Below are 25,482 nucleotides of genomic sequence, written 5' to 3' on the forward strand. Positions count from 1 at the left end.
TATCTATCTATCTACCTTTATCTATCTACCTTTACCTATCTATCTATCTATCTGTCTGTCTGTCTGTCTGTCTGTCTGTCTGTCTGTCTCTATCTATCTATCTATCTATCTATCTATCTATCTATCTATCTATCTATCTATCTATCTATCTATCTATCTATCTATCTATCTATCTATCTATCTATCTATATATCTATCTATCTATCTATCTATCTATCTACCTCTATCTATCTATCTATCTATCTATCTATCTATCTATCTATCTATCTATCTATCCATCATGCTAACATGCTAATTCATGCTAGAATCATGCTAGTTACATGTTAATTCATGCTAGAATCATGCTAGTCACATGCTAATTCATGCTAGAATCATGCTAGTCACATGCTAATTCATGCTAGAATCATGCTAACAACATGCTAATTCATGCTAGAATCATGCCAATTTATGCTAAAATCATGCTAGTAACATGCTAATCCATGCTAGAATCATGCTAACAACATGCTAATTCATGCTAGATTCATGCTAGTAACATGCTAATTCATGCTAGAATCATGCTAGTATCATGCTAATTCATGCTAGCATCGTGCTAACAACATGCTAATTCATGCTAGAATCATGCTAGTAACATGCTAATTCATGCTAGAATCATGCTAACAACATGCTAATTCATGCTAGAATCATGCTAGTAACATGCTAATTCATGTTAGAATCATGCTAATAACATGCTAATTCATGCTAGAATCATGCTAACAACATGCTAGTTCATGCTAGAATCATGCTAACAACATGCTAATTCATGCTAGAATCATGCTAGTGAAATGCTAATTCATGCTAGAATCATGCTAACAACATGCTAATTCATGCTAGAATCATGCTAGTAACATGCTAATTCATGCTAGAATCATGCTAGTAACATGCTAATTCATGTTAGAATCATGCTAACAACATGCTAATTCATGCTAGAATCATGCTAGTAACATGCTAATTCATGCTAGAAGCATGCTAACAACATGCTAATTTATGCTAGAATCATGCTAGTAGCATGCTAATTCATGCTAGAATCTTGCTAGTAACATGCTAAATCATGCCAGAATCATGCTAACAACATGCTAATTCATGCTAGAATCATGCTAACAACATGCTAATTCATGCTAGAATTGTGCTAATTCATGCTAGAATCATGCTAGTAACATGCTAATTCATGCTAGAATCGTGCTAACAACATGCTAATTCATGTTAAAATCATGCTAACAACATGCTAATTATTGCTAAAATCATGCTAGTAACATGCTAATTCATGCTAAAATCATGCTAACAACATGCTAATTCATGCTAGAATCATGCTAGTAACATGCTAATTCATGCTAAAAGCATGCTAACAACATGCTAAATCATGCTAGAATCATGCTAGTAACATGCTAATTCATGCTAGAATCATGCTAGTAACATGCTAATTCATGCTAGAATCATGCTAACAACATGCTAATTCATGCTAGAATTATGCTAACAACATGCTAATTCATGCTAAAATCATGCTAGTAACATGCTAATTCATGTTAAAATCATGCTAGGTACATGCTAATTCATGCTAGAATCATGCTAGTAACATGCTAATTCATGCTAGAATCGTGCTAACAACATGCTAATTCATGCTAGAATCATGCGAACAACATGCTAATTCATGCTAGAATCATGCTAGTAACATGCTAATTTATGCTAAAATCATGCTAACAACATGCTAATTCATGCTAAAATCATGCTAGTAACATGCTTTTTCATGCTAGAATCATGCTAACAACATGCTATTTCACGTTAAAATCATGCTAATAACATGCTAATCTATCTATCTATCTCTCTATCTCTCTATCTATCTATCTATCTATCTATCTATCTATCTATCTATCTATCTATCTATCTTTTAACATTTTTTTAAACTGTTTAAACTAAATAAACTATTAACGTCAGGCTTTCACAAGCCAGCCTCAAAGTTTGTTCTCAAACTTTAAGAATCTAGTTTTTCTATATTATTCTTCTTCTGAGACAAAAAATTAAACTCTATCTCCTCCTAGGCCATTCAAGCTATGACCATCAAACTTGGGTCAGACCTCAGAACTATTCTGACTCGAGTTGCTATATCTTTTCCGACTGATCCGACTTTCGGTTTCCCGAAAAACGTCCCGGGACCGTCGGAAAAATCCCATAGACGTAACATTGGATCAAACTTTGTGACCTCATAACTCCGCATCAGAATGTCACACAGACTTCTAACTGGGCTCATTTAACTCAGACTATCAAACTGCCAATGACTGATCACCTTTAAACTTTCTGGCCACTCCCTAGCAACCACTTTTGGACCCTAGAAACCGTCCCATAGACTTCCATTGCAAAAGACTCTCATTGACTTTACATGGGATCAAACTTTGTGAGCTCATAACTCTGCATCAGACTGTCCTACAGACTAATGGCTAGGCTCATTTAACTCAGTCTAGCCAGCAGCCAATCACCGATGGCCTTTTAACTTTCTAGCCACACCCTAACAACCAGATACTGCACCCTAGCAACTGTCCCATAGACTGCAATTAAAGAGGTTCAGACTGATATTGTCATGCTGCAGTGTGATAGAGACATGGGGGTTGTGTTTAACTGTTCATACTGGCAAGAAGCTTTGATACATCATCAGTCTAAGCTGTCAATCAACTCCATAGCAACAAAACAGACTAACCTAGCAACGATATGGCACCAGCTATATCTCAGCATCAGAACATCGTAGAGAGGCGGGGGTTGGCTTGTTTGACTCATGCTCTTACACCATCTATCTATCTATCTATCTATCTATATATCTATCTATCTATCTATCTATCTATCTATCTATCTATCTATCTATCTATCTATCTATCTATCTATCTATCTACCTCTACCTATCTATCTATCTATCTATCTACCTCTACCTATCTATCTATCTATCTATCTATCTATCTGTCTGTCTGTCTGTCTGTCTGTCTGTCTGTCTGTCTCTATCTATCTATCTATCTATCTATCTATCTATCTATCTATCTATCTATCTATCTATCTATCTATCTATCTATCTATCTATCTATCTATCTATCTATCTATCTATCTATCTATCTATCTATCTATCTATCCATCCATCATGCTAACAACATGCTAATTCATGCTAGAATCATGCTAGTTACATGCTAATTCATGCTAGAATCATGCTAGTCACATGCTAATTCATGCTAGAATCATGCTAGTCACATGCTAATTCATGCTAGAATCATGCTAACAACATGCTAATTCATGCTAGAATCATGCTAATTTATGCTAAAATCATGCTATTAACATGCTAATCCATGCTAGAATCATGCTAACAACATGCTAATTCATGCTAGATTCATGCTAGTAACATGCTAATTCATGCTAGAATCATGCTAACAACATGCTAATTCATGCTAGCATCGTGCTAACAACATGCTAATTCATGCTAGAATCATGCTAGTAACATGCTAATTCATGCTAGAATAATGCTAACAACATGCTAATTCATGCTAGAATCATGCTAGTAACATGCTAATTCATGCTATAATCATGCTAACAACATGCTAATTCATGCTAGAATCATGCTAGCAACATGCTAATTCATGCTAGAATCATGCTAACAACATGCTAATTCATGCTAGAATCATGCTAATTCATGCTAGAATCATGCTAGTGAAATGCTAATTCATGCTAGAATCATGCTAACAACATGCTAATTCATGCTAGAATCAAGCTAGTAACAAGCTAATTCATGTTAGAATCATGCTAACAACATGCTAATTCATGCTAGAATCATGCTAGTAACATGCTAATTCATGCTAGAAGCATGCTAACAACATGCTAATTTATGCTAGAATCATGCTAGTAGCATGCTAATTCATGCTAGAATCTTGCTAGTAACATGCTAAATCATGCTAGAATCATGCTAACAACATGCTAATTCATGCTAGAATCATGCTAACAACATGCTAATTCATGCTAGAATTGTGCTAATTCATGCTAAAATCATGCTAGTAACATGCTAATTCATGCTAGAATCATGCTAGTAACATGCTTATTCATGCTAGAATCGTGCTAACAACATGCTAATTCATGTTAAAATCATGCTAACAACATGCTAATTATTGCTTAAATCATGCTAGTAACATGCTAATTCATGCTAAAATCATGCTAACAACATGCTAATTCATGCTAAAATCATGCTAGTAACATGCTAATTCATGCTAGAATCATGCTAACAACATGCTATTTCACGTTAAAATCATGGTAATAACATGCTAATCTATCTATCTATCTTTTCATACTTTTTAAAACTGTTTAAACTAAATAAACTATTACCGTCAGGCTTTCACAAGCCAGCCTCAAAGTTTGTTCTCAAACTTTAAGAATCTAGTTATTAGGCTGGCTTGTCAAAGCCAACCTACTGTTATCCTATTTAAACTTATTATTATTATTAGGCTGGCTTGTCAAAGCCAACCTACTGTTATCCTATTTAAACTTATTAGGCTGGCTTGTCAAAGCCAACCTACTGTTATCCTATTTAAACTTATTATTATTTTTATTTATTCTTCTTCTGAGACTAAAATTCAAAATCTATCTGCTCCTTGAACTTTCAAACTATTACCACCAAACTCACACCAGACCTCCAAACTGGTCTGACTCTTTATGCTATATCTTTTCCGACTGATCCGACTTTCGGTTTTCCGAAAAACGTCCCGGGACTGTCGGAAAAATCCCATAGACTTAACATTGGATCAAACTTTGTGCCCTTATAACTCTGCGTCAGACTGTTGCACAGACTTCTAACTGGGCTCATTTAACTCAGACTATCAAACTGCCAATGACTGATCACCTTTAAACTTTCTAGCCACGCCCTAGCAACCACTTTTGGACCCTAGTAACTGTCCCATAGACTTCCATTCAATAGACTCTCATTGACTTAACATGGGATCAAACTTTGTGAGCTCATAACTATGAATCAGACTATCCTACAGACTAATGGCTGAGCTCATTTAACTCCGAATACCAAACTGCCAATAACTGATGAGCTTTTAACTTTCTAGCCACACCCCAAACTACCACATACTGCACCCTAGCAACTGTCCCATAGACTTCCATTACAAAGACTCTCATTGACTTTACATGGGATCAAACTTTGTGAGCTAATAACTCTGAAACAGACTATCCTACAGACTAATGGCTGAGCTCATTTAACTCTGACTACCAATCTGCCAATAACTGATGAGCTTTTAACTTTGTAGCCACACCCCTAACTACCACATACTGCACCCTAGCAACTGTCCCGTAGACTTCCATTACAAAAGAATCTCATTGACATAACATGGGATCAAACTTTGTGAGCTCATAACTCTGAATCAGACTGTCCTACAGACTTATGGCTGAGCTCATTTAACTCCGACTACCAATCTGCCAATAACTGATGAGGTTTTAACTTTCTAGCCACACCCCTAACTACCACATACTGCACCCTAGCAACTGTCCCGTAGACTTCTATTACAAAAGACTCTCATTGACTTTACATGGGATCAAACTTTGTGAGCTCATAACTCAGCATCAGACTGTCATAGAGACTAATGGCTGAGCTCATTTAACTCAGTCTAGCCAGCAGCCAATCACTGATGGCCTTTTAACTTTCTAGCCACACCCCTAACTACCACATACTGCACCCTAGCAACTGTCCTATAGACAGTAATTAGCTGTGCTATCAAATGCTTATAATTCTAACATGCTAATGACATGCCAATCATGCTAGCAACATGCTACTCATATGCTAATCATGCTAATGACATGCTAACTCATACTGGAAACATGCTAATGACATGCTAATTTGTACTAGAATCATGCTAGTAACATGCTAATTCATACTAGACTGATGTTAATAACTGGCCTACATGCATATCTTTGCTTAGCATTGTCCTATTGACTTGGGGGATGGCTCATCTGACTCAGACAACCAACGAGCATCTCAATATGATAATGAAGCTCACAAGCCACGCCCCCAAATTGATTCCATAGACTTCCATTAAAATAGGCCAAGATGCATATCTTTGCATAGCAGTGTCATAGAGACATGGGGGTTGGTTCATTTGACTTAGACAGCCAACCACATTCAAGTGCACTTTGTAACCTCGCCCATAGCAACAAAACAAAGTACCCTAGCAACCATTCATCAACAGCTATATCTCAGCATCCGAACATCGTAGAGACTTGGAGATTGGCTCGTTTGACTCATGCTAGCAAACGGAACTTCCTATATGCTACACATGCTAGCAGTGATTAGCTACATGCTAATATTGACTAGCCAAGTACTGTAACTTGCTAGACATGCTTACTTAGTTTAAATGTTTTATCAAGCATGTATGTGAGGCTTGCCTAGTAACCACCCAGGGTACCCTAGCAACTGCCTAGCAACCACCCAAATTACCCTAGCAACCGCCTAGCAACGGCCTAGTAATGCCTTAGTAAGGGCCTAGCGACCACTCAGGACACCCTAGCAACCGCCTAGCAACGCCTTAGCAACCAATTAGAATACCTTAGCAACCACCTAGCAACACCTTAGCAACCACCTAGCAACCACTTGGGACACCTTAGCAACCGCCTAGCAACACCTTAGCAACCACCTAGCAACCACTCAGAACACCCTAGCAACTGCCTAGCAACGCCTTAGCAACCACCTAGCAACCATTCAGGACACCCTAGCAACCACCTAGCGATGCCTTAGCAACCACCTAGCAACCACTCAGGACACCCTAGCAACCCCCTAGCAACGCCTTAGCAACCACTCAGAATACCCTAGCAACTACCTAGCAACCACTTAGGACACCTTAGCAACCACCTAGCAACACCTTAGCAACCACCTTGCAACCACTCAGAACACCCTAGCAACCGCCTAGCAACACCTTAGCAACCACCTAGCAACCACTCAGGACACCCCAGCAACTGCCTAGCAACGACTTAGTAACCACTCAGAATACCCTAGCAACCACCTAATCATGCTATGTGACATGCTAATTCATACTAGAATCATTCTAGTAACATGCTAATTCATACTACAATCATGCTCATAACATGCTAATTTATAATAGAATCTTGCTAATAACATGCTAATTCATGCTAGAATCATGCTAGTAACATGTTAATTCAAGCTAGAATCATGCTAGTAACATGCTAAATTTTACTAGAATCATGCTAGTAACATGCTAATTCATACTAGAATCATGCTAGTAACATGCTAATGCATGCTAGAATCATGCTAATAACATGCTAATTCACGCTAGAATCATGCTAGTAACATGTTAATTCATACTATAATCATGCTAATAACATGCCAATTCATGCTAGAATCATGCTAATAACATGCTAATTCATACTAGAATCATGCTAGTAACAGGCTAATTCATACTAGAATCATGCTAGTAACATGCTAATGCATGCTAGAATCATGCTAGTAACATGCTAATTCATGCTAGAATCATACTAGTAACATGCTAATTCATGCTAGAATCATGCTAGTAGCATGCTAATTCATACTAGAATCATGCTAGTGACATGCTAATTTATTCTAGAATCATGCTAGTAACATGCTTATTCATGCTAGAATCATGCTAATAACATGCTAATTCATACTAGAATCATGCTAATAACATGCTAATTTGTACTACACTCATGCTAATAACATGCTAATACATGCTAGAATCATGCTAATTCATGCTAGAATCATGCTAATAACATGCTACTTATACTTTTTCAAACTATTTTTAAACTAAATAAACTATTACCAACAGGCTTTGTCAAGCCAGCCTCAAAGTTTGTCTCGACGAACTTTACTGTCTAGTTATTATTTTTATTTATTCTTCTTCTGAGACTAAAATTCAAAATCTATCTGCTCCTTGAACTTTCAAACTATTACCACCAAACTCACACCAGACCTCCAAACTGGTCTGACTCTTTATGCTATATCTTTTCCGACTGATCCGACTTTCGGTTTTCCGAAAAACGTCCCGGGACTGTCGGAAAAATCCCATAGACTTAACATTGGATCAAACTTTGTGCCCTTATAACTCTGCGTCAGACTGTTGCACAGACTTCTAACTGGGCTCATTTAACTCAGACTATCAAACTGCCAATGACTGATCACCTTTAAACTTTCTAGCCACGCCCTAGCAACCACTTTTGGACCCTAGTAACTGTCCCATAGACTTCCATTCAATAGACTCTCATTGACTTAACATGGGATCAAACTTTGTGAGCTCATAACTATGAATCAGACTATCCTACAGACTAATGGCTGAGCTCATTTAACTCCGAATACCAAACTGCCAATAACTGATGAGCTTTTAACTTTCTAGCCACACCCCAAACTACCACATACTGCACCCTAGCAACTGTCCCATAGACTTCCATTACAAAGACTCTCATTGACTTTACATGGGATCAAACTTTGTGAGCTAATAACTCTGAAACAGACTATCCTACAGACTAATGGCTGAGCTCATTTAACTCTGAATACCAATCTGCCAATAACTGATGAGCTTTTAACTTTGTAGCCACACCCCTAACTACCACATACTGCACCCTAGCAACTGTCCCGTAGACTTCCATTACAAAAGACTCTCATTGACTTAACATGGGATCAAACTTTGTGAGCTCATAACTCTGCATCAGACTGTCCTACAGACTTATGGCTGAGCTCATTTAACTCCGACTACCAATCTGCCAATAACTGATGAGCTTTTAACTTTCTAGCCACACCCCTAACTACCACATACTGCACCCTAGCAACTGTCCCGTAGACTTCTATTACAAAAGACTCTCATTGACTTTACATGGGATCAAACTTTGTGAGCTCATAACTCAGCATCAGACTGTCATAGAGACTAATGGCTGAGCTTATTTAACTCAGTCTAGCCAGCAGCCAATCACTGATGGCCTTTTAACTTTCTAGCCACACCCCTAACTACCACATACTGCACCCTAGCAACTGTCCTATAGACAGTAATTAGCTGTGCTATCAAATGCTTATAATTCTAACATGCTAATGACATGCCAATCATGCTAGCAACATGCTACTCATATGCTAATCATGCTAATGACATGCTAACTCATACTGGAAACATGCTAATGACATGCTAATTTGTACTAGAATCATGCTAGTAACATGCTAATTCATACTAGACTGATGTTAATAACTGGCCTACATGCATATCTTTGCTTAGCATTGTCCTATTGACTTGGGGGATGGTTCATCTGACTCAGATAACCAATGAGCATCTCAATATGATAATGAAGCTCACAAGCCACGCCCCCAAATTGATTCCATAGACTTCCATTAAAATAGGCCAAGATGCATATCTTTGCATAGCAGTGTCATAGAGACATGGGGGTTGGTTCATTTGACTTAGACAGCCAACCACATTCAAGTGCACTTTGTAACCTCGCCCATAGCAACAAAACAAAGTACCCTAGCAACCATTCATCAACAGCTATATCTCAGCATCCGAACATCGTAGAGACTTGGAGATTGGCTCGTTTGACTCATGCTAGAAAACGGAACTTCCTATATGCTACACATGCTAGCAGTGATTAGCTACATGCTAATATTGACTAGCCAAGTACTGTAACTTGCTAGACATGCTTACTTAGTTTAAATGTTTTATCAAGCATGTATGTGAGGCTTGCCTAGTAACCACCCAGGGTACCCTAGCAACTGCCTAGCAACCACCCAAATTACCCTAGCAACCGCCTAGCAACGGCCTAGTAATGCCTTAGTAAGGCCCTAGCGACCACTCAGGACACCCTAGCAACCGCCTAGCAACGCCTTAGCAACCAATTAGAATACCTTAGCAACCACCTAGCAACACCTTAGCAACCACCTAGCAACCACTTGGGACACCTTAGCAACCGCCTAGCAACACCTTAGCAACCACCTAGCAACCACTCAGAACACCCTAGCAACTGCCTAGCAACGCCTTAGCAACCACCTAGCAACCACTCAGGACACCCTAGCAACCACCTAGCGATGCCTTAGCAACCACCTAGCAACCACTCAGGACACCCTAGCAAACCCCTAGCAACGCCTTAGCAACCACTCAGAATACCCTAGCAACTACCTAGCAACCACTTAGGACACCTTAGCAACCACCTAGCAACACCTTAGCAACCACCTAGCAACCACTCAGAACACCCTAGCAACCGCCTAGCAACACCTTAGCAACCACCTAGCAACCACTCAGGACACCCCAGCAACTGCCTAGCAACGACTTAGTAACCACTCAGAATACCCTAGCAACCACCTAATCATGCTATGTGACATGCTAATTCATACTAGAATCATTCTAGTAACATGCTAATTCATACTACAATCATGCTCATAACATGCTAATTTATAATAGAATCTTGCTAATAACATGCTAATTCATGCTAGAATCATGCTAGTAACATGTTAATTCAAGCTAGAATCATGCTAGTAACATGCTAAATTTTACTAGAATCATGCTAGTAACATGCTAATTCATACTAGAATCATGCTAGTAACATGCTAATGCATGCTAGAATCATGCTAATAACATGCTAATTCACGCTAGAATCATGCTAGTAACATGTTAATTCATACTATAATCATGCTAATAACATGCTAATTCATGCTAGAATCATGCTAATAACACGCTAATTCATACTAGAATCATGCTAGTAACAGGCTAATTCATACTAGAATCATGCTAGTAACATGCTAATGCATGCTAGAATCATGCTAGTAACATGCTAATTCATGCTAGAATCATACTAGTAACATGCTATTCATGCTAGAATCATGCTAGTAGCATGCTAATTCATACTAGAATCATGCTAGTGACATGCTAATTTATTCTAGAATCATGCTAGTAACATGCTAATTCATACTAGAATCATGCTAATAACATGCTAATTTGTACTACACTCATGCTAATAACATGCTAATACATGCTAGAATCATGCTAATTCATGCTAGAATCATGCTAATAACATGCTACTTATACTTTTTCAAACTATTTTTAAACTAAATAAACTATTACCAACAGGCTTTGTCAAGCCAGCCTCAAAGTTTGTCTCGACGAACTTTACTGTCTAGTTTTTATTTATTCTTCTTCTGAGACTAAAATTCAAAATCTATCTGCTCCTTGAACTTTCAAACTATTACCACCAAACTCACACCAGACCTCCAAACTGGTCTGACTCTTTATGCTATATCTTTTCCGACTGATCCGACTTTCGGTTTTCCGAAAAACGTCCCGGGACTGTCGGAAAAATCCCATAGACTTAACATTGGATCAAACTTTGTGACCTCATAACTCTGCGTCAGACTGTTGCACAGACTTCTAACTGGGCTCATTTAACTCAGACTTTCAAACTGCCAATGACTGATCACCTTTAAACTTTCTAGCCACGCCCTAGCAACCACTTTTGGACCCTAGTAACTGTCCCATAGACTTCCATTCAAAAGACTCTCATTGACTTAACATGGGATCAAACTTTGTGAGCTCATAACACTGAATCAGACTGTCCTACAGACTAATGGCTGAGCTCATTTAACTCTGAATGCCAAACTGCCAATAACTGATGAGCTTTTAACTTTCTAGCCACACCCCTAACTACCACATACTGCACCAGAGCAACTGTCCCATAGACTTCCATTACAAAGACTCTCATTGACTTTACATGGGATCAAACTTTGTGAGCTCATAACTCTGAAACAGACTATCCTACAGACTAATGGCTGAGCTCATTTAACTCCGACTACCAATCTGCCAATAACTGATGAGCTTTTAACTTTCTAGCCACACCCCTAACTACCACATACTGCACCCTAGCAACTGTCCCGTAGACTTATATTACAAAAGACTCTCATTGACTTTACATGGGATCAAACTTTGTGAGCTCATAACTCAGCATCAGACTGTCATAGAGACTAATGGCTGAGCTCATTTAACTCAGTCTAGCCAGCAGCCAATCACTGATGGCCTTTTAACTTTCTAGCCACACCCCTAACTACCACATACTGCACCCTAGCAACTGTCCTATAGACTGTAATTAGCTGTGCTATTAAATGCTTATAATTCTAACATGCTAATGACATGCCAATCATGCTAGCAACATGCTACTCATATGCTAATCATGCTAATGACATGCTAACTCATACTGGAAACATGCTAATGACATGCTAATTTGTACTAGAATCATGCTAGTAACATGCTAATTCATACTAGACTCACGTTAATAACTGGCCTACATGCATATCTTTGCATAGCAGTGTCCTATTGACTTGGGGGATGGCTCATCTGACTCAGACAACCAATGAGCATCTCAATATGATAATGAAGCTCACAAGCCACGCCCCCAAATTGATTCCATAGACTTTTATTAAAATAGGCCAAGATGCATATCTTTGCATAGCAGTGTCATAGAGACATGGGGGTTGATTCATTTGACTTAGACAGCCAACCACATTCAAGTTCACTCTGTAACCTCGCCCATAGCAACAAAACAGAGTACCCTAACAACCATTCATCAACAGCTATATCCCAGCATCAGAACATCGTAGAGACTTGGAGATTGGCTCGTTTGACTCATGCTAGCAAACGGAACTTCCTATATGCTACACATGCTAGCAGTGATTAGCTACATGCTAATATTGACTAGCCAAGTACTGTAACTTGCTAGAAATGCTTACTAAGGATAAATGTTTTATTAAGCATGTATGTGAGGCTTGCCTAGTAACCAGCCAGGGTACCCTAGCAACTGCCTAGCAACCACCCAAATTACCCTAGCAACCGCCTAGCAACCACCTAGCAACGGCCTAGTAATGCCTTAGTAAGGGCCTAGCGACCACTCGGGACACCCTAGCAACCGCCTAGCAACGCCTTAGCAACCACTCAGAATACCCTAGCAACCACATAGCAACACCTTAGCAACCACCTAGCAACCACTTGGGACACCTTAGCAACCGCCTAGCAACACCTTAGCAACCACCTAGCAACCAGTCAGAACACCCTAGCAACCGCCTAGCAACGCCTTAGCAACCACCAAGCAACCACTCAGGACACCCTAGCAACCACCTAGCAACACCTTAGCAACCACCTAGCAACCACTCAGGACACCCTAGCAACCGCCTAGCAACGCCTTAGCAACCACTCAGAATACCCTAGCAACCACCTAGCAACACCTTATCAACCGCCTAGCAACCACTTAGGACTCCTTAGCAACCACCTAGCAACACCTTAGCAACCACCTAGCAACCACTCAGAACACCCTAGCAACCACCTAACAACACCTTAGCAACAACCTAGCAACCACTTAGAACACCCTAGCAACCGCCTAGCAACACCTTAGCAACCACTCAGAACACCCTAGCAACCACCTAGCAACATCTAAGCAACTACACAGAGCACCCTAGCAACCGCCTAGCAAGACCTTAGCAACCACCTAGCAACCAATCAGAGCACCCTAGCAACTGCCTAGCAACAACCTATCAACCACTCAGAACACCCTGGCAACCACCTAGCAATGCCTTAGCAACCACCTAGCAACCACTCAGAACACCATAGCAACCACCTAGCAACACCCTAGCAACCGCCTAGCAACATCTTAGCAACCACCTAGCAACCACTCAGGACACCCTAGCAACTGCCTTGCAATGACTTAGCAACCACTCAGAACACCCTAGCAACCACCTAAGCATGCTATGTGACATGCTAATTCTTACTAGAATCATGCTAGTAACATGCTAATTCATACTACAATCATGCTAATAACATGCTAATTCATACTAGAGTTATGCTAGTAACATGCTAATGCATGCTAGAATCATGCTAATAACATGCTAATTCACGCTAAAATCATGCTAGTAACATGCTAATTCATACTATAATCATGCTAATAACATGCTAATTCATGCTAGAATCATGCGAGTAACATGCTAATTCATGCTAGAATCATTCTAGTAACATGCTAATTCATATTAGAATCATGCTAATTCATGCTAGAATCATGCTAATAACCTGCTAATTCATACTAGATTCTTGATAGTAACAGGCTAATTCATACTAGAATCATGCTAGTAACATGCTAATGCATGCTAGAATCATGCTAGTAACATGCTAATTCATGCTAGAATCATACTAGTAACATGCTAATTCATGCTAGAATCATGCTAGTAACATGCCAATTCATACTATAATTATGCTAATAACATGCTAATTCATGCTAGAATCATGCGAGTAACATGCTAATTCATGCTAGAATCATTCTAGTAACATGCTAAGTCGTACTAGAATCATGCTAATTCATGCTAGAATCATGCTAATAACCTGCTAATTCATACTAAATTCATGATAGTAACAGGCTAATTCATATTAGAATCATGTTAGTAACATGCTAATGCATGCTAGAATCATGCTAGTAACATGCTAATTCATGCTAGAATCATACTAGTAACATGCTAATTCATGCTATAGTCATGCTAGTAACATGCTAATTCATACTAGAATCATGCTAGTAGCATGCTAATTCATACTGGAATCATGCTAGTGACATGCTAATTTATTCTAGAATCATGCTAGAAACATGCTAATTCATGCTAGAAGCATGCTAATAACATGCTAATTTATACTAGAATCATGCAAATAAAATGCTAATTTGTACTACACTCATGCTAATAACATGCTAATCCATGCTAGAATCATGCTAATGCATGCTAGAATCATGCTAATAACATGCTACTTATACTTTTTCAAACTGTTTTTAAACTAAATAAACTATTACCAACAGGCTTTGTCAAGCCAGCCTCAAAGTTTGTCTCGACGAACTTTACTGTCTAGTTAGGCTGGCTTGTGTAGCAAGCCAGACTACTGTTATCCTATTAAACTTATTATTATTTTTATTATTCTTCTTCTGAGACTAAAAATTAAACTCTATCTCGTCCTAGGCCTTTCAAGCTATGACCATCAAACTCGGGTCAGACCTCCGAACTATTCTGACTCGAGTTGCTATATCCTTTCCGACTGATCCGACTTTCGGTTTTCCGAAAAACGTCCCGGGACCGTCGGAAAAATCCCATAGACGTAACATTGGATCAAACTTTGTGACCTCATAACTCCGCATCAGAATGTCACACAGACTTCTAACTGGGCTCATTTAACTCAGACTATCAAACTGTCAATGACTGACCACCTTTAAACTTTCTGGCCACGCCCTAGCAACCACTTTTGGACCCTAGAAACCGTCCCATAGACTTCCATTGCAAAATACTCTCATTGACTTTGCATGGGATCAAACTTTGTGAGCTCATAACTCTGCATCAGACTGTCCTACAGACTAATGATTGAGCTCATTTAACTCAGTCTAGCCAGCAGCCAATCACTGATGTCCTTTTAACTTTCTAGCCACACCCTAACAACCAGATACTGCACCCTAGCAACTGTCCCATAGACTGCCATTAAAGAGGTTCAGACTGATATTGTCATGCTGCATTGTGATAGAGACATGGGGATTGTTTTTAACTGTTCATACTGGCAAGAAGCTTTGATACATCATCAGTCTAAGCTGTCAATCAACTCCATAGCAACAAAACAGACTAACCTAGCAACGATATAACAGCAGCTATATCTCAGCATCAGAACATCGTAGAGAGGCGGGGGTTGGCTTGTTTGACTCATGCTCGCACACCATCTATCTATCTATCTATCTATCTATCTATCTATCTATCTATCTATCTATCTATCTATCTATCTATCTACCTCTATCTATCTATCTATCTATCTATCTATCTATCTATCTATCTATCTACCTACTGTTTTAATCTATCTATCTATCTATCTATCTATCTATCTATCTATCTATCTATCTATCTATCTATCTATCTATCTATCTATCTATCTATCTATCTATCTATCTATCTATCTATCTATCTATAAACTGCTTCTATCTATCTATCTATCTATCATTCTATCTATATATCTATCTATCTATCTATCTATCTATCCATCACGCTAACAACATGCTAATTCATGCTAGAAACATGCTAGTTACGTGCTAATTCATGCTAGAATCATGCTAGTCACATGCTAATTCATGCTAGAATCATGCTAGTCACATGCTAATTCATGCTAGAATCATGCTAACAACATGCTAATTCATGCTAGAATCATGCTAGTCACATGCCAATTCATGCTAACAACATGCTAATTCATGCTAGAATCATGCTAGTAACATGCTAATTCATGTTAGAATCATGCTAACAACATGCTAATTCATGCTAGAATCATGCTAGTAGCATGCTAATTCATGTTAGAATCATGCTAACAACATGCTAGTTCATGCTAGAATCATGCTAGTAACATGCTAATTCATGCTAGAATCATGTTAACAACATGCTAATTCATGCTAGAATCATGCTAGTCACATGCTAATTCATGCTAGAATCATGCTAGTCAAATGCTAATTCATGCTAGAATCATGCTAACAACATGCTAATTCATGCTAGAATCATGCTAGTAATATGCTAATTCATGCTAGAATCATGCTAGTAACATACTAATTAATGCTAGAATAATGCTAACAACATGCTAATTCATGCTAGAATCATGCTAGTCACATGCTAATTCATGCTAGAATCATGCTAGTCAAATGCTAATTCATGCTAGAATCATGCTAACAACATGCTAATTCATGCTAGAATCATGCTAACAACATGCTAATTCATGCTAGAATCGTGCTAATTCATGCTAAAATCATGCTAGGTACATGCTAATTCATGCTAGAATCATGCTAATAACATGCTAATTCATGCTAGAATCATGCTAACAACATGCTAATTCATGCTAGAATCATGCTAGTCACATGCTAATTCATGCTAGAATCATGCTAGTCAAATGCTAATTCATGCTAGAACCATGCTAACAACATGCTAATTCATGCTAGAATCATGCTAGTAACATGCTAATTCATGCTAGAATCATGCTAGTAACATACTAATTCATGCTAGAATCATGCTAACAACATGCTAATTCATGCTAGAATCATGCTAACAACATGTTAATTCATGCTAGAATTGTGCTAATTCATGCTAAAATCATGCTAGTAACATGCTAATTCATAATGGAATCGTGCTAAAACATGCTAATTCATGCTAGAATCATGCTAACAACATGCTAATTCATGCTAAAATCATGCTAGTAACATGCTAATTCATGTTAACAACATGCTAATTCATGCTAAAATAATGCTAGTAAAATGCTAATTCATGCTAGAATCATGCTAACAACATGCTATTTCACGCTAGAATCATGCTAATAACATGCTAATCTATCTATCTATCTATCTTTTCATACTTTTTAAAACTGTTTAAACTAAATAAACTATTACCGTCAGGCTTTCACAAGCCAGCCTCAAAGTTTGTTCTCAAACTTTAAGAATCTAGTTCTATATTATTATTCTTCTTCTGAGACTAAAAATTAAACTCTATCTCGTCCTAGGCCTTTCAAGCTATGACCATCAAACTTGGGTCAGACCTCCGAACTATTCTGACTCGAGTTGCTATATCTTTTCCGACTGATCCGACTTTCGGTTTTCCGAAAAACGTCCCGGGACCGTCGGAAAAATCCCATAGACGTAACATTGGATCAAACTTTGCGACCTCATAACTCCGCGTCAGAATGTCACACAGACTTCTAACTAGGCTCATTTAACTCAGACCATCAATCTGCCAATGACTGATCACCTTTAAACTTTCTGGCCACGCCCTAGCAACCACTTTTGGACCCTAGAAACCGTCCCATAGACTTCCATTGCAAAAGACTCTCATTGACTTTACATTGGATCAAACTTTGTGAGCTCATAACTCTGCATCAAACTGTCCTACAGACTAATGGCTGAGCTCATTTAACTCAGTCTAGCCAGCAGCCAATCACCGATGGCCTTTTAACTTTCTAGCCACACCCTAACAACCAGATACTGCACCCTAGCAACTGTCCCATAGACTGCCATTAAAGAGGTTCAGACTGATATTGTCATGCTGCAGTGTGATAGAGACATGGGGATTGTTTTTAACTGTTCATACTGGCAAGAAGCTTGTATACATCATCAGTCTTAGCTGTCAATCAACTCCATAGCAACAAAACAGACTAACCTAGCAACGATATGACACCAGCTATATCTCAGCATCAGAACATCGTAGAGAGGCGGGGGTTGGCTTGTTTGACTCATGCTCAAACACCATCCATCTATCTATCTATCTATCTATCTATCTATCTACATCTTTCTATCTATCTATCTATCTATCTATCTATCTATCTATCTATCTATCTATCTATCTATCTATCTATCTATCTATCTATCTATCTATCTATCTACCTCTACCTATCTATCTATCTATCTACATCTTTCTATCTATCTATCTACATCTTTCTATCTATCTATCTATCTATCTATCTATCTATCTATCTATCTATCTATCTATCATGCTAACAATATGCTAATTCATGCTAGAAACATGCTAGTTACATGCTAATTCATGCTAGAATCATGCTAGTCACATGCTAATTCATGCTAGAATCATGCTAGTCACATGCTAATTTATACTAGAATCATGCTAACAACATGCTAATCCATGCTAGAATCATGCTATTCACATGCTAATTCATGCTAGAATCATGCTAGTAACATTCAAATTGATGTTAGAATCATGCTAACAACATGCTAATTCATGCTAGAATCATGCTAGTAACATGCTAATTCATGTTAGAATCATGCTAACAACATGCTAATTCATGCTAGAATCATGCTAGTCACATGCTAATTCATGCTAGAATCATGCTAGTCACATGCTAATTTATACTAGAATCATGCTAACAACATGCTAATCCATGCTAGAATCATGCTATTCACATGCTAATTCATGCTAGAATCATGCTAGTAACATTCAAATTGATGTTAGAATCATGCTAACAACATGCTAATTCATGCTAGAATCATGCTAGTAACATGCTAATTCATGCTAGAATCATGCTAACAACATGCTAATTCATGCTAGAATCATGCTAGTAGCATGCTAATTCATGCTAGAATCATGCTAGTAACATGCTAATTTATGCTAGAATCATGCTAGTAACATGCTAATTCATGCTAGAATCATGCTAACAACATGCTAATTTATGTTAGAATCATGCTAGTAACATGCTAATTCATGCTAGAATCATGCTAACAACATGCTAATTCATGCTAGAATCATGCTAGTAACATGCTAATTCATGCTAGAATCATGCTAACAACATGCTAATTCATGCTAGAATCATGCTAACAACATGCTAATTTATGCTAGAATCATGCTAACAACATGCTAATTTATGCTAGAATCATGCTAGTAACATGCTAATTCATGCTAGAATCATGCTAACAACATGCTAATTCATGCTAGAATCATGCTAGTAACATGCTAATTCATGCTAGAATCATGCTAACAACATGCTAATTCATGCTAGAATCATGCTAACAACATGCTAATTTATGCTAGAATCATGCTAGTAACATGCTAATTCATGCTAAAATCATGCTAACAACATGCTAATTCATGCTAGAATCATGCTAGTAGCATGCTAATTCATGCTAGAATCATGCTAGTAACATGCTAATTTATGCTAGAATCATGCTAGTAACATGCTAATTCATGCTAGAATCATGCTAACAACATGCTAAATCATGCTAGAATCATGCTAGTAGCATGCTAATTCATGCTAGAATCATGCTAACAACATGCTAATTTATGCTAGAATCATGCTAGTAACATGCTAATTCATGCTAAAATCATGCTAGTAACATGCTAATTCATGCTAGAATCATGCTAACAACATGCTAATTCATGCTAGAATCATGCTAACAACATGCTAATTCATGCTAGTAGCATGCTAATTCATGCTAGAATCATGCTAGTAACATGCTAATTCATGCTAAAATCATGCTAGTAACATGCTAATTCATGCTAGAATCATGCTAACAACATGCTAATTCATGCTAGAATCATGCTAGTAACATGCTAATTAATGCTAGAATCGTGCTTACAACATGCTAATTCATGCTAGAATCATGCTAACAACATGCTAATTCATGCTAGAATCATGCTAATTCATGCTAAAATCATGCTAGTAACATGCTAATTTACGCTAAAATCATGTTGTAACATGCTAATTCATGCTAGAATCATGTTAAAAACATGCTAATTCATGCTAGAATCATGCTAATAACATGCTAATCTATCTATCTATCTATCTATCTATCTATCTATCTATCTTTTCATAGTTTTAAAAACTGTTTAAACTAAATAAACTATTACCGTCAGGCTTTCACAAGCCAGCCTCAAAGTTTGTTCTCAAACTTTAAGAATCTAGTTATTATTAATGGGGTTTGCCATAGGCAAAGTCCATTCTTACTATTGTGCCTGGTTTATTATTCTTCTTCCTTCTTCTTCTTCTTCTTCTTCTTCTTCTTCCTTCTTCCGTCCTATTTTTCGGCGCGTAACTAGTCCCGCAGCTTTCGTCCCAGACCCTTGAAAGTGGCCTCAAATCGTGCGGTCTTATCGGGAATGGTGTGCTATGACTTTTATAAGGGGTGGGTGGTTTTGGGGCCCCGCAGGGGCCCCAAAACCACCCCCCAAAACGCATTGACTCAACATTACGCCCAACTTTGACAGATTATAGCGCCAAGTGTGAAATTCATAGAAATATGGGATTTACAGCATCTGTAGGGGGTTGCAGCCTAAGTGAGAACATACCCCGCAAGGGGGTATAAGTTGCACCCCTGGGGCTCTAGGACGTCCCAAAGTGCTCCCATTGACTTACATTGGCCCATTGACTCCCATTCATTTTTCTAGAAGAGCACTAAACGCGCCGCGAAATGGGCCGACCTTTAACGCGTTATAGCGCCAAGTGTGAAATTCGTAGAAATATGGGATTCGCAACATCTGTAGGGGCTTGCAGCCTACATGAGAACATACCCCGAAAAGGGGTATAAGTTGTACCCCTGGGGTGCTAGGACGTCCCAAAGGGGTCCCCATTGACTTTACATTGCCCATTGACTCCCATTCATTTCTTGACTCACATGTCAATCACATTACATAGCAGTGTCATAGACTTAGGGGTTGGCTTATTTGACTGAGGCAACCAATCAGCATCTCAATATGATTTTGAAGCTCACAAGCCACGCCCCCCCAAACCATTTGAAGACCCTTAATAACTGCCCCTTTGACTTAACATGGGGTGGGACGTCCCATTGCACATCCCATTGACTTCCATTATAAAGGTCAAACATCTATAACATTACATAGGAGTGTCATAGAGAAATGGGGGTGGGCTCATTTGACATAGGCAACCAATCAGCATCACTATATGATAATGAAGCTCACAAGCCACGCCCCCAAACTGGTCCCATAGACTTCTATTATAATAAGGCTAGATGCATATCTTTGCATAGCAGTGTCATACAGACTTGGGGGAAGGCTCATTTGACTCTGACAACCAATCAGCTTTTCAATATGATAATGAAGCTCTTAAGCCACGCCCCCAAATCCATTTAAATACCCTTAATAACTGTTCCATTCACTGCCATTTTAACTGTTCTACATGCATATCTTTGCATAACAGTGTCCTATAGACTTAGGGGTTGGCTCATTGGACTCAGACAACCAATGAGCTTTTCAATATGATAATGAAGCTCACAAGCCACGCCCCCAAACTGGTCCCATAGACTGCCATTGTAACTGGTCTACATGCATATCTTTGCTTAGCAGTGTCCTATTGACTTGGGGGTTGGCTCATCTGACTAAGACAACCAATGAGCATCTCAATATGATAATGAAGCTCACAAGCCACGCCCCCAAACTGGTCCCATAGACTGCCATTGTAACTGGTCTACATGCATATCTTTGCTTAGCAGTGTCCTATTGACTTGGGGGTTGGCTCATTTGACATTTGACATTCAAGTTCACTCTGCAACCTCGCCCATAGCAACAAAACAGAGTACCCTAGCAACCGTTCATCAACAGCTATATCTCAGCATCGGAACATCGTAGAGACTTGGGGATTGGCTTGTTTGACCCATGCTAGCAAACGGAACTTCCTATATGCTACACATGCTAGCGCTGACTAGCTACATGCTAATATTGACTAGCCAAGTACTGTAACTTGCTAGAAATGCTTACTAAGTATAATTATTTCATCAGGCATGTATGTGAGGCTTGCCTAGTAACCACCCAGGGTATCCTAGCAACTGCCTAGCAACCACCCAAATTACCCTAGCAACCACCTAGCAACCGCCTAGTAACGCCTTAGTAAGGGCCTAGCGACCACGCAGGACACCCTAACAACCGCCTAGCAACGCCTTAGCAACCACTCAGAATACCCTAGCAACCACCTAGCAACACATTAGCAACCACCTAGCAACCACTTAGGACACCTTAGCAACCGCCTAGCAACACCTTAGCAACCACCTAGCAACCACTCAGAACACCCTAGCAACCGCCTAGCAACCACTCAGGACACCCTAGCAACCGCCTAGCAACGCCTTAGCAACCACTTAGAATACCCTAGCAACCACCTAGCAACACCTTAGCAACCACCTAGCAACCACTTTGGACACCTTAGCAACCGCCTAGCAACACCTTAGCAACCACCTAGCAACCACTCAGAACACCCTAGCAACCGCCTAGCAACCACTCAGGACACCCTAGCAACCGCCTAGCAACGCCTTAGCAACCACTTAGAATACCCTAGCAACCACCTAGCAACACCTTAGCAACCACCTAGCAACCACTTAGGACACCCTAGCAACCGCGTAGCAACGCCTTAGCAACCACTCAGAATACCCTAGCAACCACCAAGCAACACCTTAGCAACCACCTAGCAACCACTTAGGACACCCTAGCAAATGCCTAGCAACACCTTAGCAACCACCTAGCAACCACTCAGAACACCCTAGCAACCACCTAGCAACACCTTAGCAACCACCTAGCAACCACTCATGAAACCCTAGCAACCGCCTAGCAACACCTTAGCAACCACCTAGCAACCACTCAGGACACCCTAGCAACCGCCTAGCAACCACTTAGAATACCTTAGCAACCACCTAGCAACACCTTAGCAGCCACCTAGCAACCACTTAGGACACCTTAGCAACCGCCTAGCAACACCTTAGCAACCACCTAGCAACCACTTAGGATACCCTAGCAACCACCTAGCAACGCCTTAGCAACCACTTAGAATACCCTAGCAACCACCTAGCAACACCTTAGCAACCACCTATCAACCACTTAGGACACCTTAGCAACCACCTAGCAACACCTTAGCAACCATCTAGCAACCACTCAGAACACCCTAGCAACCGCCTAGCAACACCTTAGCAACCTCTTAGCAACCACTCAGAACACCCTAGCAACCACCTAGCAACCACTCAGGACACCCTAGCAACCGCCTAGCAACATCTTAGCAACCACCATTTCTTACCTTTCCAGTGCTATTGCCCAGTTTAGTACCATTTTGTACCCCATCGATTTGCCACGCAAACCCCATTCACATTTCCTTTAGGAAATGTACAATTCTAGTTAATGGGGTTTGCCTTAGGCAAAGTCCATTCTTACTATTGTGGTTTATTATTCTTCTTCCTTCTTCTTCTTCTTCTTCTTCTTCCGTACACTTTTTCGGCGCGTAACTAGTCCCGCAGCTTTCGTCCCAGACCCTTGAAAGTGGGCTCAAATCGTGCGGCTTTATCGGGAATGGTGTGCTATGACTTTTGTAAGGGGTGGGTGGTTTTGGGGCCCCGCAGGGGCCCCAAAACCACCCCCCAAAACGCATTGACTCAACATTACGCCCAACTTTGACAGATTATAGCGCCAAGTGTGAAATTCATAGAAATATGGGATTCACAGCATCTGTAGGGGGTTGCAGCCTAAGTGAGAACATACCCCGCAAGGGGGTATAAGTTGCACCCCTGGGGCTCTAGGACGTCCCAAAGTGCTCCCATTGACTTACATGGGCCCATTGACTCCCATTCATTTTCTAGACACTCGTAGATACTATTCCCGGAAATCGCCGTAGCGCCAACAGTGAATATCGTAGAGACATGGGATTCGCGACATCTCGAGAGGGTTATAGGAGGCTTCAAACCACACCCCGAAAGGCGGTAAATGTTGTACCCCTGGGGAGCTAGGACGTCCCAAAGTCTCCATTGACTTTACATGGAGCCGAACTTTAACCAATCACTGCGTCCATTGTGAATTTCATAGAAATATGGGATTCACAACATCTGTAGGGGGTTGCAGCTTAAGTGAGAACATACCCCGAAAGGGGGTATAGGTTGTTCCCCTGGGGTGCTAGGACGTCCCAAAATGGTCCCCATTGACTTTACATTGCCCATTGACTCCCATTCATTACATTGACTCCCATTATAAATGTCATATGTCAATCACTGGACATAGCAGTGTCATACTGACTTGGGGGTGGCCTTATTTGACTCAGGCAACCAATCAGCATCTCAATATGATTTTGAAGCTCACAAGCCACGCCCCCCCAAACCATTTAAAGACCCTTAATAACTGCCCCATTGACTTAACATGGGGTGGGACGTCCCATTGCACATCCCATTGACTTCCATTATAAATGTCAACATTACATAGGAGTGTCATAGAGACATGGGGGTGGGCTCATTTGACTCAGGCAACCAATCAGCATCTCTTTATGATAATGAAGCTCACAAGCCACGCCCCCAAATTGGTCCCATAGACTGCCATTATAACTGGCCTACATGCATATCTATGCTTAGCAGTGTCCTATTGGCTTGGGGGATGGCTCATCTGACTCAGACAACCAATGAGCATCTCAATATGATAATGAATCTCACAAGCCACGCCCCCAAATTGATCCTATAGCTGCCATTATAACTGGCCTACATGTGTATCTTTGCTTGGCAGTGTCCTATTGACTTGGGGGTTGGCTCATTTGACTTGGACAGCCAACCACATTCAAGTTCACTCTGTAACCTCGCCCATAGCAACAAAACAGAGTACCCTAGCAACCATTCATCAATAGCTATATCTCTGCATCGGAACATCGTAGAGACTTGGGGATTGGCTCGTTTGACTCATGCTAGCAAACGGAACTTCCTATATGCTACACATGCTAGCAGTGACTAGCTACATGCTAATATTGACTAGCCATGTACTGTAACTTGCTAGAAATGCTTACTAAGTATAAATATTTCATCAGGCATGTATGTGAGGCTTGCCTAGTAACCACCCAGGGTACCCTAGCAACTGCCTAGCAACCACCCAAATTACCCTAGCAACCGCCTAGCAACCACCTAGTAACGCCTTAGTAAGGGCCTAGCGACCACTCAGGACACCCT

General features: G+C 39.9%; 1 protein-coding gene and 1 long non-coding RNA gene across 2 annotated transcripts in view; one reads left to right on the plus strand and one right to left on the minus strand.

Annotated features, from left to right (window-relative positions):
- Positions 1-25,482, plus strand: part of angpt4 (angiopoietin 4) — a 259,011-nt gene that overhangs the window by 51,490 nt on the left and 182,039 nt on the right. The gene's annotated exons all lie outside the window — the stretch shown is intronic.
- The window catches only part of LOC141386366 (uncharacterized), a 65,053-nt gene that overhangs the window by 28,356 nt on the left and 11,215 nt on the right, over positions 1-25,482 (minus strand). The window contains exons 2-4 of the long non-coding RNA XR_012408237.1: positions 13,177-13,585; positions 11,806-12,917; positions 5,531-5,633 (exon numbers count right to left, since the gene is read on the minus strand). This is a non-coding gene — a long non-coding RNA (uncharacterized lncRNA). The remainder of the gene's footprint in view (positions 1-5,530; positions 5,634-11,805; positions 12,918-13,176; positions 13,586-25,482) is intronic.

The sequence above is a fragment of the Danio rerio genome, chromosome 6, assembly GCF_049306965.1.
Source record: "Danio rerio strain Tuebingen ecotype United States chromosome 6, GRCz12tu, whole genome shotgun sequence".
NCBI classification, from domain to species: Eukaryota; Metazoa; Chordata; class Actinopteri; order Cypriniformes; family Danionidae; genus Danio; species Danio rerio.